Genomic DNA, 13752 nt, shown 5'->3' with positions numbered 1-13752 from the left:
GAGGAAAATTGCAAAAAATGAGAAAAGGAACAGAGTTGGTTGAAAGTTTGCCATCTTTTTTTTCCTTTTCAAGCAGAAAATGATTCTTTTAGCTAGACTGTGGCTTCCATAGTAAACTCCCATTTTCAGTGACAACAGAAAAATTGGAAATCTATCAGCTTTCAACTGCTGAAACCTTAAAAAGGGTCACATTTGGCAGATGAAAGCTGGGGGGGGGAAAAAAAAATCAGATGACTGAATACACATTTTCAACAAAACAAACCTTTCTGCTTGACTTGCTAAAAATGTTCAGTTTTCCATCACTGAAAAACAAAATTGAGGGTTTTTTTGGTGATTGGGGAGGAAGGAGGGGGAGGGTTAATGGTTTTCATCCATCAAAATGTTACTTTGCTTTTCAGTCTGTCTTTCTGGTTTGCAACAGAAACCTCTGAAAACTGCTGAAAATTTTCTGTAAAAAATCTGAATTTTTAACGGAAGAAAATATTTTCCTGCCCATATTTACAAGAATGCCCATTTCAAATCCATGGAATAGGAATAACCTAGAAATTTCAGTATCTTTTGGGGAAATCAGTTCCCATTTATTTTATTTTATTTTTGTTTTTTTTAACCTGTTTTAGCCCAAAGTGGCTAAGCCCTCTCGAAAAGCAGGCCAAAGGTATGAGGCACCATGCTCTTGGCAAAACTGCCAGAAACATTTTCCCTATGTGTAGATAACAGGGATAGTGTGTTCATAAAAGCCATTAGGAGTTAAATGAGCCCTGCTCCATTATTTATTTATTTTTGTCTTTCAGCATCCTGTAGGGACCCTGAACCAGATCTCCATGAAGTTAGGAACTGGCTTTACCATGATCTTTTCCAGATCTGCAATGCATAGCGCACCCATTCTGCAAAAACCTTACCTAGCACCTTTCCCAATGATACAGTTAGTCCAATAAACGGCATCACAGAAAAACCCTTGCTTCTCACGCATTTCCAGAACTGTCACAGCTACAAAGATACTCCAGCGATATGGTTTATATGCACACACGTTCCCTAACACGATTCACTTTGGGTGCAACACGGCAGGGGGCCGGACCCGATGATCTTGCGAGGCCCCTTCCAGCCCTGATGTCTATGAAATATTTGCTCTTCCTGCTGCACATGGAAATGTGGAATCTCTTTCATAACACGATTAGGACCCGACATTGGACGGGCTGGCATGCGCATCCCACCTTATGCATTGAATCGTAACCGCCTGAGCAAGAATCATAAGCCTGATACCAAAGAGCTAGTGATGATTGTCCTTTCAGCCTACTTGGTGCCCTAACTGGGGTTGGGGCGGAGGTGCCTGCAATTTACCTCTGTCACTAAGACAGTTCATTTTAAGTGAGCATCCATAGGACCCCTGGGCAGCCTTGGACTTTGTGCAGCCCTTTTGCCTGTGGATTTCAAAGCTCTTTCTACAGGATAAGCCACAAATCCTGGCCCTGGTGTGGCGGCACGAGGAGGCGAGCTGACTTCTGGCCCCTGCACGCCCTGCTGCTGCTCTCCATGATCAGCCTGATGCTTATCACTCGTCTCTGGGGAAGAACATTAGGACCAGGCTGAAACAAGAGGGACTGCCCACCCATCCCTACCCCTCGGTGCTGACCCAGAGGGAGTCACCCCCTGTCCTCCTGATCAGCCAAAGCCCCCGCAGGCACCGGCTCAACGCTCCTTTAAATCGTGCTACAGTCTGATAAGCATTTGTGAGCCTTTACAATGATAATTGCACAGTACGGGGTAAAGCATAACAGTGGTGCTGTGAATATTCATGAGCTGGGGACCAGCAATGTTACTGCTTTCAAAGGGAAGCCAATGGCACACCTCTGATAGCAGTCGCAGCAGGAACCAAACAAGCCAAAGCGGCATCTCCTCCCCAAAGCATGTTGGGAAATATTATTATTGCGGAGTCATTAATTTGTGTTTTTGTTCCCTATTAGCGCTGCCTGATCTCCTCATTAGCATTGCTACTCCCAGGGCTTACGGTGCAGAGAAACCGAATCCTGGCAAACATCGTCAGGGCTGGCCGTGAAAAGATATGCGAGAGCCTGGGAAGCGGCGGGGCTGTCTGCTCATCACCTGTGCAGCGCAACCTGTAAACATCAGGGCAATCTCTATTCAAGTCTGGGAGAAGTAGGAAAAGGTACCGACTCCTAGGTTCCAGGTGAAGGGATTAAGAGCCAGGATGCATCAGATGCCCAAAGCAACTCTGCTGACTTCGGTGGCACTGATGAAAATGCACACAAAACCAGGACGTGCCTCTTGGGCAAGGCCACCTCTGGCTGCAGGGGGCAGAGGCAAAAATAGATGCCAGCACCCTCCCTTCCTTTCGCGAGAGCGTCTTCCCATGAAGCAAAGCAAACCATTCAGCACACGCTAAAAGCAGGCCGCTCAGCATGGGGCAGGCAGGCCTGTTGCAGCAGCCAACCTTGCCAGGACTGTTTTCAAGGGCTATTTGCAGCTCTGACATCCATGGAGAAAAGGGGCTGTGGAATCAATTATCCTAAACCCTGCAACAAGAGCCCTCCGGGAGCCTGCAGTCAAGCGGCGGGATTACCAAAGGGACAGCCACACGCCACGCTGGCCCAGAAGCTTGAAGAATGTATTTTAAAGATAGTTTAATTAGCCTGATCTATGTCGCTTTCCATCGATCGGGTCCCCGGCACTTCAGGAATCTATCAGAAGGAAAACGGACAGCATCGATTGGGTCCAGACCCTGCGCTGGAATAACATCGACTCGCGCTATATTTAATAAGCAAATAGCTCTGTCGTAAATATAACCAGAAGAGACGCAGGGCTGGGGCGATGGCCTAGTCTGGTAGGATGCTTTGTGCACGGCTGTGCTGGGAGAGGCCTCGAGTCTGGGCAGGATCAGAGTGGTAGCCAGGGACAGTGCTCTCACCATCTCAAAGACAGATCTCCCAAAAGCTGCACTGACATCGAGAATGCCAGCAGCACTTAAGGCAGGGAAACGGCTGTCAACAAGAGCGTGGGCTGAAATGTCAGTGCCTGCATTTGAGTGCATCCTTCCTCCACAGGAGTCCCAGTGAAATCCCAATCAAACAAGACAACCAAAGATAGTGTTTCCCCCTGCCGCTCAGTGCCAAGACAGACTTTGAAGGAGCTGGTCCCAAAAGAAAAACTGGGGGGTAAGAGGGAGAGCATTTCCCAGCCACAAAGGAGAACGTTCCCAACTCCCATGACAAGGCACAGCCAGCTGGGATTTTGCCTTTCCTTTAGTTTCAGTGCAAGCTGGCTACCCGCCTGCCCTTTGCACCTTTCCAAAATCTCCCACCAGTTCATTTCCATTTGAAAGTCCTTCTCCGATCTCCCAACCCCAGGCTAATAAAACTGAGTTGTGTCTCATGGCACAGGCAGTCTGTTTGCTTTTCATCTGCATTTCATCTGGCTGCTGCTGTGAAACAAGACTTGGTGGTTCGTCTCATTTGTGGGGTCTCAAGCCAGTTCTGCTTTTGTTTTCCCGTGTACTCAGCCAGCACCACCGTGCCTGGGCTTTCAACAAAGCCGGGAAGTGCTGCACAATACACAGCAGATTCACTTGGTGTAAATCAACGTAGCAATATTGACTTTAGCAGAACGATGCTAATTTATACCAGCCAAGGATCAATTACTCTCTCTGTCGCTCTACTTGTCTACCCACCTTTCTTGTACATACTCCATGGATCTTGGCAAAAAAATCCTGACAATCTGTTTTTGTATTAATTTGTGTTATTACTTCCTTTTTTTTTAACCCATAATTGGGTCTGAAGCAGACGGATGCACATTTAGACTACTAGCACCACATCACAGTGGTCTTGCACCTTGTATGGACATTTTATGTACAGCAAACGAAGTTTGGAGTAGGTATAAAAGCCTGCAGTTATACTGGCATAAGGAGCATGCAACAGGGGGCCTTTTTAGGGCCCGTCTACCAATGGCCCCACCCACCTGTTCTGGGCCAACCACCCACCTTCTTGCCTGCCATGCCTTGTTGTTAATTAATTAATTATCTTAATTAGGTGGGAGGCTGCCTATTTTCTTGCCCTGTTGCCAGGGGACACTATTTGCGGCTCTGTACCTCCCCTACACCGCAGCCCAAGCCTCACAGATGGCATCCATAGTTCTTACAGTCACCAGCCCCACGCTGGGCCAGACTTCTCCAGTCAGGACCCCTCCAAGACCCCTCCATTCTGGCAGCCTACCCCACCTTTGGTCAGGCCATCTAGCTCCTGGAAACTGTTTCCCCCGTCGGGTGTGGTTCCCCCGGGACCTTTGGCCATACAGGCCCTGGCCTCACCTCCAAGGCCAGTCGGAAACCCCAGACCTTCAGCTCTGGGTGTCCTTCGTGGTAGGCCCCTGGCCCTTTTGACCATTCTGGTCCTGGCCCCAGCACTGACCAGTCGAGGGTACTCTCTCTATCAGGTCTCTGAGTCTCTAGCCCCACTCTATCTCCTGGGGTATGCCCTCTGGGCCCTAGTAGCAGGTGATCCACCCAGTTGTGGAGGCTGGGGTTAAGGCGCCCTGCCCCGCCTTTCACAGGGGTGGTAACTGGCCTGGCTTTTCCTGGGGGCTCCCGCGCCACTGAGAGCCCCAGCACGGCACCCACTCCTGGCAGGGTGCTGTTTTAGGTCATGCTCAGGACCAAGAACCAAGGAGCCTCCTAGCCATCCTCTACAGCTCCTCCCTTACCTCCAGGTTGTTGCAAGCAGCCTTGCAGCCAGCCGATGTTGCTGCCTGGGCTGCCAGCAGAGAACTGATCTGTTTATGTAGGCAGCCAGGGATCTAAAATGGCCGCCTCAATCAAGCACCTGCTGGCTGCTTGGCTCAAATATTAAAGCGGCAGGCACCAACAGTGCCCTGCCACAGAGCATAACATCTAATACTCAGGAGACCTGGGTTTTACTCTTTGCTTTGCTTCCAGTCTGTGGTGCTGAACAAATTGTTTTGCTGTCCTCTTCCAGCTGTCACCTGACCTGTCTCTTTATGTAGGAAGCCGTTTGGGGCAGGGACTGCTTTTCTAGTGGCAACTGCAATGGGCTCCCAAATTGAGTGAAGGCTGTTAGATACTATCATTTTTTTACCCACTTCATTCATGTGCGTTTGATGACCCAAGGGACAAGAGAGTGGAAAATCAGAACCACACTGAACGTAATAGCAGTTGGGAGTTCTCATTACCTGCTGTGAAGAATGAAACATTTTGCTGGATTGGACCCTCAGGACGGTTCCCCAGGGGGCTTCAGGGTGCAGGGCACATTGGCCACATACCAGCAGGAAAAAAAGGAAGGCCAGTTCAGCTGGATTCAATGCCAGGAACTTGGCCTCATCCAGGGAGATAAGAAAATGATTAAGCATGTATGCCCTCTAAGACAGCAGCAGCCATTCAGCCTTTGCCCAGGCTCCAATCACATTCCTCAGCACAGAGGTTGTTGGAGGGGTTTTTTTTTCCTCCCACTTCTAATAAAAATTAAGTGAAACAAAATGAAAGCAAAAATCTTGCAAGGCAAGAACAGAGCAGGCAATTAGCTTGTGTCTCTTGAAAAATTATTCACTAATTGTGCAAAGAGTTGTGTGCACAAATCGGACTAATAAACTAGATTTAATCTGATGCTGAAAAGCGAGCAAGCGGGGAACAAGGAGGCGGGATGGAGCTGAAGTGCTAATAAGGCTCCGCTGGTGCCTTGACTCAGCCCTCTGGAAAGTACTTCTCAGCAAATGCGAAAATGCATCTATTGACACTGGGGACTGCATTCTGTATGAATTACCCAGGATTGTACAACCGCTTGCTTTCCCAGGGAAGTGACCAGAGCCATTATGGGTACTGCTATGATCAGAGCTGGAGAGCCATGGGGGTACATGGGGCTTAACATGGAGAAGGCAAGAGCTTTGGCGCACAATGCTGTGGGATCTTCTCTATCAAAACCAGAGAAGTTTTGTGCCACTAGTGGAGACAGCACCCAGGGCATTTTGCTGCTATGACCTACATTAGCATCTGTACCTTTGCTGAAACACAAACACTAGTTTGGCTAGGATTGATGAGACCCTACTGGAAATACATGTGGTCCATTAAATGCAGGCATGAAAATCCAGTTCAGAGTCCTCTGGCTCAAAAGCCCATTAAAGCCCCTGATGATCCCAGGGGCAGCAATAACCAATTGATACCTATCTTCACCTAGTACCCTTCACCAGTTGATCTCAAACCCCTTTGCAGAAGAGGGCAGTATCATTACCCCTGTTTTACAGCTTGGGCAACTGAGGCACAGAGCAATAATGTGAACTACCCAAGGTCTCCCAACATGCAATGAAAGGGCTGGGACGAGGCTCCCCATTGCCTGTGCCCCTGTAAACTGCTCTGTGGGCTAGTTCACACTGGATGCATCGTACAGAACAGAACGGAGAAGGCAGGGCAGAGGTAAGCACGAGGCTTGTGCATGCACGTGTTCAATTTCTTACCTGTTGATCCCAAAGGCTGGGAATCATCATCGTCAGGTCTCTCACTGCATCACCTTCTAGATCCAAGAATCCCCTCTCTTTCCAGCCTCCTTTCTATCCACCTTCCAAAGCCCCTCACGACACAGTAGGTTCCACAACTCCCAGCTTAATGTCTCGTGCCTAAAATGCATGGACATCCATGTAACGTTACTTATGCTCCCACAGTCCTGCCGCAATCTGCTCTGGGGTCAGTGACAAACCCTGCCTAGATGTGTGACTGGAGCTGGTCTCCTCCTTGGTTGTTCTCAAGCCCTGGTTTGGAACAAGAACAGAAAGCTGGACCCCAGGAGAGAAAATCCCAAATCCCTCTATATCTGGGTTTTCATCAGATGGTTGCGCCAACAGGATTTTATTTAGCAAGCCTCCCCACTTTCATCCTTTGTTTTAAATCCTCAGGTATCTGTGGTTGCCCAGACTTGGGGAGGACAGCGTACGAGACAGTGGAGAGCTCGGGCTCCATTCTCTTTGCCCTGCCCTGCCCCGCTGGCAGTGACAGAGGTTCAGTCCTGAAGAACACAGCTATGTCTTCTTCCCAAAACATCTATGGCCTCTTCCCCTCCTCACATGCAGAACCAGCACCTTCAGTTCTTTTTTTTCCCCCACAAATGAACTGACTGATGCATCTAAGGTCAACTCCGTCTTTCCCCTCCATTTGCAGTAATCCCCCCCATAAGCTTGACACAACGGCTCCAGTTTTGGCAGAGAAAAATCACAGGTCAATCCCAGTGCCAGCAATAACAAAATGGTTAATGCAGAGGTAGCGTGACCCTTGGGGAAAAATGCCTCTCGCTGCGTGCTGGGGCATGTGCTACCTACCACAGCAGTGATGCACGCTGGCTGACACGCTTTCCTGTGCCCATCCACGCATTCATGTACATGCCAGCTCTCCCACACTTGCATGCACCTGTTCAAACCCGTATACGTGGTCTCCCACCCCTGCGCACACAGACACTGGACAAGCACAAACGTTCACCCTGTCACGTGCCCACGTGTACTCACACGCGCAGACTTGAAAATCTAACCAAAGTTCCCTGCAGAAAATGCACTGAGCGTGGACAGCTGGAGATGGAGAATCTGGCAGTCATGGCAGCAACCTTGGGACTTTCCTCCTTTTACAAAGGCAACTTGTTTTTTCCATTTACCAAATAAACCTCCTTTGCCACCCTGCTCCCTGGACTGAATTCACGTGCAGCAGTATGTAGAAACTTGAAATACCTTTGTTCATAACTGACAATTGTAATCCCCGGTTCCACTTACCCCTTAACTGGTGTCTACTGCAACGCTCCAGCAAATTAAACAGGAAACACTTTGGATCTGGATATTGGGGCTCAGCAGTGGGTTAAATACATCTGGGCTGTACTGATGACATGTGCAAGGCAGGACAGAGCCTTCTCCCTTCACAGGCACTGCATGAAAATCACCTCGGTGGTGGGCATCACTTTTATTTTATTTAGTTCCTGAAGGTTAACTCACCTGGGAGTGAATTGCAGTCTCAGCCACCACAATCTTCCCCCAGCAAGAGCTGGGCACAGGGTAAAACCTGGAAGAGACTCGCGGCACTGGTCCCTTCTTGCTGAAGTCTTGGTCAGGTACAGAGTAGGGACGTTCCTGCGTGTCTGAGAAGCCCATACGCATCCTAAGCCCAGTACACGCTTTGTTAATGGAAAGAAATCCCCACCAGGTCTCGGCAACACAGGGCCAAAAAGAAGGAAAGAGAATGCTACGTGCTCCCAGCATCTCACCAGCCTTAAAAACATGGAGTCTGATTTGGCCCTAGCTGCAGTTCGCCCTGAATTCAAAAGGATGGATTTGGCCCTGGGAATGTCACCATCTGCTTCTATTTCTGTAGCCATGCAGAACAGGAATTCACTGATCTTATAACAACTATATAAAGGTACAGGCTGGATGTGTGCATCTCTGCTGACAGATCACTAACAAGGCTTTGCTGGCATAGACCTTGACAAGTCTGTTCCAGAAATGAGGCTGGAGACTTGGCTAATATTGCCAGCTGGGATAGACTTCAGAAAGGAAGTCCTGAGCTACCGCTGGCACCCGAATCTCTGGTTTGTCCCATATGCAGGCAACAGGGACAAGACCTTCTGGCTGCCAGCAGGCAGGTGAGGAAGAAATGCTAGGATGCTTTCAGGCTGGACAAGATATAACTGGGGCTAGTCCTGCTTGGAGCAGGGAGTTGGACTAGGTGGCTGGACAGACATTACACGTAAACTGGTTTAAATGATCGGAAACTGATTTAAACCTGTAACAGAATAGACATTCAATGCACATAAACCAGTTTGAAAATGGCTGAAACTGGGTTGAGATAAACCTGGCTGAATGTAGTATAAGACTTAACTGATTTGGGTCAACCCGGTTTATGCAATGTCTGTCCCAGACCCCTTGCTGGTTTAAGTTAAAACAGACTCCCGCAGCATCCCAGCATGCTCTCTGGGCTGGGCAGAGCTCTGCTCCAGTGAGCTGGGCTGCCCGTGGCCAGATGCTGGCCCACCATGGCCCTTGAGGCAAATTCCTCCCTCAATCCCCTTCCCCCCCACCCCTGCTGGCAAACCCTGGGGACCGCAGCTGGGGTCTGCCAGCCCTAGCTGCACCTCCACGGCTTGCCTCCAGCCAGGCAGAGACGGAGTGAATTCCTTCCTCTGTCCCCTCTCTCCCCGGGAACCCCTGGGGGTTTGGCTGCAATCTCTATGGCTTGCCTGAAGCCAGGCGGGGACGCGCCTGTGAGCCAAGTATTAGGGTGACAGTATTTGGATCTTAGGGAGCACTGGATTTGCAGCTGAATAAAAGGCTATAACCTGTGGCCTAGCAAAGCTGCTAACCACAAGGCAGAATGGTATGTTAAAAGTAACATTGCAAGACGCTTAGGCAAGCATTTACCTAACAGTATAGTAGTGTTATAAAATATATAGCTCATTGTGTAAAAAGAACAGGATGCAAACCACCGGCTATCGTTAGAAGATAAAGCAGATTTTGCTTATGAATGCTTATGCTGAGCAAGCCATTTGCTTATGCTAAGTAGCCATCTTAACTGTGTCAACCATTTTCAAGTGTGTCTGTGTAAGTCTGTGCGCTGTGAATGCAGTGAAGTCTTAGGAACGTGGAGATGGTACAACCTGGGACCAAAAAACAGACTGGAGTGTGAAAGACAACACGTAACTGGTAACAGAATCCAAGATAAGCATATGAAAAAAGGTGAATGGTAAAGAAGCCTCCAGAAGCTTCCATGCTTTGGTCAAAGTCCGCCCAAGTGACCAAAAGAAGCAGGGGTCAAGGCCTCAGGCATGCGGTCATAGCAAAAAGACATGTAAATAAGTTAAATACACAGGCAATTCCATGCTAACGAAACAAACAGTAAACAGAAGTGGAGCTTAAAATGGGAAGGACTAAGGGTGGAACAAAGGAGAAGTAAATGTTAATGAGCATAAGCCAAGGTGTATAAATATGGAAAGAACTCATGTTCGTGGCAGCTTCCCGGTTTGTTGAAGCTGGCCCAAAGCTGTCTCCATTTTGAATAAAGCTGTTGACGATAGCATTGATCTGTTGTTTCCCTAGTCGTTGGGCGTCATATGGAGTTGAGGTCCAACACCAAGAGCTAAGACCTACAGGACCAGACTGAGAGGTGGGAAGTGTTGGCAAAGACCTGACAATCATCCTATGTGCTGGAGTTAAAGGAAGTTGCAAACAGCTTCACCAAAGAATGCAGAGAGCTACATTTACATTATAAAGCAGAATGCGTAAAAGGCGGGAATACCTAAACAAAACCTTTCTGAATGCCTGGCTGTAAGGAGACACTCTGCCCTCAGGATTAGTAAAACCAGTTCTTGCCTTCCTGGTTTATGTTTTAACTTAGATTAAGTTGTGTATGCTGTGTTTTACTGGGCTGTATCTTAGCTTAGGTGAAGCTTTTTGGTAGTTCCCTGTTGGAGGCTTTGCAAATTGGTGTGTTCAATACACGCTTGCTCCAGAGAAAGGACTTTTTCCCCTTCCCCACTCCTCAGTCTCCCTCTATGATACTATGCGTGGCTGGGTGGCAAAGCCTCTCCAAAATCTATGCAAAGCCAGAATGCGCAGGGGCAAATGAAACAACAGTGGGAGCTCAGTAATAGCCTTTGTGCGTCTGTAGAGTGGTGATCACTTGCAATCAAGGATGGTTAAGAAATGTCCTATCTACAGCGATGGGGCAAGCAGAGGCAGGTGATATGGTGACTTCAGTAGGGGCACCCTCTCAGCACTAACCGGACCACTGGTACGGTAACATTTGTAACCCAAAATCAAGCACAATTTGGGGGCTTTTTTATATTTTAACTCCATGGATACTTTTGTTTGCACTGGTAAGTGTCCAGGCCAGTCCTGGCACCATTAACGCCATGCCCTTGGTATGAAGCTGGCACTAAAGATCAAAGCTCCTACCACAGGACAGCTGTTGTAACACTGGTTGGCAAAATACTGCTGACATGGTTTTCTGTCAAAAAAAAAAAAATGCCATTTCCACTAAACTGATTATTTTCCCACAAAAATTATGTCGATTTTGACATCATTATATTTAGCAAAGGAATTTTGAAAAGACTGAAATCTCCTGTTTTAATATTTTCAGAATGAAAAGATTGGATCTGGCAGTTCAAAACATCTGGATCTTAAACACTTCTGAAAAAAAATCTTTTCAGGAACAGAACAGAAAAATAACATTCGGAGACAGAGAGAAGATTCTCCATTCACAATGTCAAAACAGTTACTAAAAAGGAGCCAAATGTTCCTTAGCTCTGCATTTTGCTTTTATTTGAAAGCCTAACTTCATAATTATATTAACTTTATTCTCTGTTGGTTCAGGGTAAATGGCAGCTAATCAGAAGGTAATTCTTGTGCTATTTCTGTCTCCTAGACTAGAGCCTTATGGGAGAAACCTCAACTTAACGTGGTGACTAATCTTTGAACCATTTGATAACTTTAAATCTAATCACCAGGTGACCTACAGGGACGTGTAAAAATTGCTGTGTGTTTAGATAGCAATTACATTTATCTCCAGGGTAGTTAATTACATGCTTATTAGACCTGCTTTGTACAATAATGCCAGGCAATTCACAATTCCTTTTAAGCGAGTCTGTCCAGAAATCCACAAGAAAATTTCAGCTGCTCCGGTTCAGGTAGTAGGACAAATATTTCAAAATCACGTTTGCCCAACTGCTCTGTGTTTCTGTGGTTCGGTCACACCCACTGGTGACCAGACCTGGCTGTCTTTAGCCTCTGAAGTCACCGAGACAGAAATTTAGGGATAACCAAAGAAATGAAAAAGCCAACTTTGAATCGTACACCCGCTCCACACCAGAACATCACCCAGAGTCAATTATTGCAGCTCCACTGATCTGGACCCTTCTCTGAGGATACACACCTATCATATACCATTCGTATGACGGTAGCACAGAGATGCCCCAACAACGATCATGCCCCCATTGTGCTTGGCACTCTACCAATTCACGGTGCTACATAAGACTGCCTTGAAGTGCCTAGGACTAACACGGCCACCAAATACAACTTCGAAGTGCCTAGGACTTCCACAGGCAACAGAGGTCAAGAAGAGGAGAAAGCAAAGTATCATCAACCCTACTATGGAGAGGGAGGGCACAGAGATACTAAGGGCCAACCTTTCCATACAGGGAGATCCACTGGTTGTTTCAGATCTCTCTTAGTGACCTGCTGAAGGTCATCCAGGAAGCCTGGCCAAGCCGAGAAGGGGACCCGGCTCTCATGCACACATGAGTCAAGAAACCACAACAGCAAACCTAATTCTAAGTTTGTGCAGCTCCCATGCGCCTCTCCAGTCTGGCTGAGCCCTATTATTTTTCTGCTGCCTCTCTCTTTGACAGGCCAGATGACATTTATATTTCCTGAAAGCTTCAATAAAAGGCACTTTAGCCACAATCACCTCGATCTCATTTCCAGTCAAACACAACCACCCCCCTCCTCCCAGATTAAAATAAGGGCCCAGGTCATTCTGACAGGCTGTCAGAGACATGGTCCTGTCCGATGGATATCTTGTTGTTGGAATCCAAGGACAAAAAATTTGCTAAATGGCTTGAAAAGGACATGAAGAGTGGCTGAGAGACGGTCACAGCTAAGTTGTTAACATGCCAGCCTGGGTGGTGATGTTGCAGGGATGGCTTCAAGGACAGATAGCCTAGCGGGTCTCTCTACCATGGACAGTCTTATAAATATGGCACTGGGTTTGGGAGATTTTGACTCATCTCCCAGATTTGCCAGGCATTCTGCTCATGACCTTGGGGAAATCACTTCACCTGCGTTTCAGCTCCCCCCGTGCCATCCGACGGTCATGGCACTGCCTTAACAACACTAGTCTGTCTCATTCGGATGGCACGCACTATGGCAGGGGTGGGCAAAATGTGGCCCGCGGGCCGGATGCGGCCCGCCAGGCCATCCCACCCGGCCCACAGGACCCCTAAAAAATTTAGAAAATTAATATTTATCTGCCCCCAGCTGCCTGTCGTGCGGGCCTCGATGGCTTGCCAAAACTCAGTAAGCGCCCCTCCGCCCAAAATAACTGCCCGCCCCTGCTCTATGGGCTAGGGGCGGTCGAGACGTGTGCAGAGCTTCTGGCATAATGGCACCTCATGGGTGGGCTTCTCGATCAGCGGTTCCCAAACTGTGGGTCGTGACCCCCAAATGGGGTCGCAACATCAGCGGATGGGGTCGCAGGGGTTGGAGGGCCATGCTGAGGAAGCGGGGCCAGAAATGAGGCAAAGTTTGGGAAGCGCTGTGCTAGATATTAATGCAGAACAAAGAGTACAGAGAAGTGGCCAGAAGAATGCCAATGGAGCAGGTTTGCTCTGCATTTGCTCCCGATGCCTGAAAACGAAAACACCCCATGGAAGGGGCTGGGTTTCTACTAAATTCTTCTGGAAACCAGGCAGGGCTCCCAGGGAATCAGGTCTTCCAGGCAGGCTTCAAAACCTTGCCAGAGTGTCTGCCAGCTCGCCCAACCAGAGGGTGGGCAGAGCTTCCACGCAGCAGGTCTCCTGGCGCTCTCCAGAACTGGGGGTTTCATGCATGCATGCCCCACGCAACTGCTCCTTGCAAACACCAGCCCTGGAAATGCAGTGGCGAGGCCTCACGGTCGCTTTGCAGCCCCGTTTCCAGGTGAGGTACTTGCGAGTGGGAGCAGGTAGGTGGGGTGCACCCCGCTGCCATGGTGCTGGGGGTGCAGTGGTAAATGTA

At 48.5% G+C, this 13752-nt stretch overlaps 1 long non-coding RNA gene across 1 annotated transcript in view; it reads right to left on the bottom strand.

Moving 5' to 3' along the window:
* Positions 1-6477: 6477 nt before the first annotated feature.
* Positions 6478-13752, bottom strand: part of LOC109295589 — a 28951-nt gene continuing 21676 nt past the window's right edge. The window contains exons 2-3 of the long non-coding RNA XR_002096775.1: positions 7984-8146; positions 6478-6630 (exon numbers count right to left, since the gene is read on the bottom strand). This is a non-coding gene — a long non-coding RNA (uncharacterized LOC109295589). The remainder of the gene's footprint in view (positions 6631-7983; positions 8147-13752) is intronic.

Source organism: Gavialis gangeticus, unplaced genomic scaffold (genome assembly GCF_001723915.1).
Source record: "Gavialis gangeticus isolate Ggan-Ray unplaced genomic scaffold, GavGan_comp1, whole genome shotgun sequence".
Taxonomy (NCBI): domain Eukaryota; kingdom Metazoa; phylum Chordata; order Crocodylia; family Gavialidae; genus Gavialis; species Gavialis gangeticus.
Note: the sequence above shows the minus strand (reverse complement) of the source record. Positions and strands in the feature narration are given on the sequence as shown.